This window comes from Pinus tabuliformis, chromosome J (assembly GCF_031772625.1).
Source record: "Pinus tabuliformis cultivar Carrire ecotype Pingquan chromosome J, CPIR1, whole genome shotgun sequence".
NCBI classification, from domain to species: Eukaryota; Viridiplantae; Streptophyta; class Pinopsida; order Pinales; family Pinaceae; genus Pinus; species Pinus tabuliformis.
The window spans coordinates 882,584,087-882,586,729 of record NC_142295.1 but is presented as its reverse complement, the minus strand read 5'-3'; the positions used below and the strand labels follow the sequence as shown (position 1 = coordinate 882,586,729).

The window sequence follows — 2,643 nt, the reverse complement described above, 5'->3', positions numbered from 1 at the left end:
CATCGCCTGTCACATTTGCTTCATGATTGTTTTCTTGTTGTGTGTCTCCTTCTTTTCCCTTCTGAGACTTACAGTCTTTCTTGAGGTGTCCTTTCTTCCCACATTTCCAACACACTATCCCCAATCTGTACTTGGATTTTCCTTTCCTTGACTTACTGCAATATCCTAGGCTCTTTCTTCTTTCCATTTTTCTTCCCCTATTCTCTGCAGTCAAAGCATTACCTGATGTCTCACCGGAGCTTTTATGTCGCATTTCCTTACTAAGGATGGCACCGACAACATCATCAAAATTTAAAGGACTAGATCCAAAGTTAGTGTTACTAATGGTCATAACTAAACCATTCCAGCTTCTTGGAAATGAGCACAAAAATAAGAGATCCATAACTTCATCATCAAAATTTACCCCTACATAACTTAACTGACTGGTAATCGTATTAAATTCATTAAAATGATCAGCAATAGATCCACCTTCTGACATCTTCATATTAATTAAACGCTTCATAAGAAATACCTTGTTTGAGGCCAAGGGGTTTTCATATACTTTGGCCAATGTCATAGTTAAACCCTCTGTTGTCATTTCCTTTGAAATATTAAAGGCTACCAATGCCACTAGGCACAGCCTTATTGTTCCAAGTGTCATTCTATCGAGAATCTCCCATTTTGTGTCTTTCATACTCGTCGACTTCTTTGTTTTTCATCTCAATGGTAGGTAGAGATATTTCTGCTACAAATAATCTCCCATCTGCATCTTCCACAGCTGGTAGTTTTGGCAATTAAATTTCTCAACCCTAAACCTACCATCTTCCTCCATTGCTCCTACTTGAACCAAGAACCCTTCTCTCCTGCAAGTTTATCATCAAAATAGACATTCGGCTCTGATACCAGTTGTTAGAAAATTAAATTTTACAGAGCAATGGAACACATAAAATATTGCAGAAACACAAACATAGAAAATGCATAAAACAAGAGACATAGATATATGTGGTTCACCCAATTTGGGTTATGTCCATGGAGAAACAGCCATTCCTTTGCTCTCACATAGTCTCATGTCTCTTTCTCGCTCAGAATACACATATACACAGTCACAATACAATTCACTCATATAAATTGAGGGGTTTCCTTATAGGGAAAAAAACCCTAAATTAAACATAAATTCTACCATTAGATCATCTGCCTAATGAATGGCTTAGATTAACTACGAAATTACAATATTTTACAAGGAAATTTTTCATCTATTTTTAGCTTCGGGGGTACTGCCCCCGAACCCCTGCCAGAGGGGGGCTCATAAAATCATCGTACCCCCCCCCCCCGGACACCCCTGGCGGTGATTAAACGGGTGGCGTTATGCCCCATTAGGAACTGGGGTCCAACACAGCGATACCTCTGAATAAAGAAGATAATCAAGCTCCACACCCAACAATCATCCATGAGAATCTTACTTCTACATTTTGTGTCTATAGTATTCTGCTCAATATTGACCTCTACTTTTAGACTTGTAGCCAGGTTCTTTTGTTATGATATGATTAGAGTTTTTCTAATTGACTTTTTATGCTCAAGTTCTATTTGAGACTGTGATTCTGCCTCCTCCTATGATGAGTACAAAATCCTAATATCGGATTTAACCCCTACAGAATTAAGATTATATATGTTACAGTCAATTATTGGATAGCATTACAACAAAAGCACTAGACTCAATTTATTCTTACAACATTGAATTATTGCAATTCTCCTTCATCTATTACAAGTCACGGGAACACCCCATTGGAAAGATCAAGCATGAAATCAACAATATTCATAGCTAAAGAAGGCGGGTACCTAATGGAAGAAAAATAATTAATAGCTTCAGAAGCTTGCCCATAATAAATAGGGTTCCCCTCTGAAAGAAAAATGACTTTTTTAAACATATGATATAATCTACTAGTGGGTTGGTGTATTGTGGTAGCCACATTCCTCCCTCCTTTAACAAGATTTTTCAATGTTTATATAATTCTTTGTGTAGTAGTTGAATCCAAACCAAAAGTTGGCTCATCTAGAAGAAGGCAGTTGGGATTTATTAGCATTTATTTACCAATGCTAATTATTTTTCTTTCGCCTCCAAAATCTCCTTTAAGCATATGTCCTCTAATTATAGTGTTTTTACATCTACTTAATCCAAGTTCTACTATGACAGACTGCGCTTCTCTACCTCCTGTGATGTGGATAAGTTTTTGGGTAGCTTGAGAGAGCAGTGTATATTAGTGTTTCTTTGATAGTTAGATGAGGATATAGAACATTTTCCTGAGCGACAAACCTAGTTCTCCTTTTCATTGACTTTCTGAAATGTTTTCCATTAAAAAGAATTTTTCCAAAGATTTTGCCTTGAATCCTTCCACACAATGCATTGAGCAGAGTGTTTTTTCCACTCCTATAGGGTCTTAATATGGCCAAGATTTCTCCAGGGCACACAATTCTTGTTATGCCATTCAATATGATCTTTTCAACTCTTTGTTCTCTTCTCTAGTGCAGAGCATTCTGTACAATTCTGCTTTGGGTTGTAACTTTAGCTTGTAATATATATCTTGAAACTGCAAAACACAAATCTAATTGTAAACATCATAATCTATAAACATTATAATTTACAAGATCATAAATTGTAACAATCAT

At 36.4% G+C, this 2,643-nt stretch overlaps 1 pseudogene; it reads right to left on the bottom strand.

Moving 5' to 3' along the window:
- Window positions 1-641: 641 nt before the first annotated feature.
- LOC149229492 (ABC transporter G family member 14-like) lies at window positions 642-2,643 on the bottom strand (annotated as a pseudogene).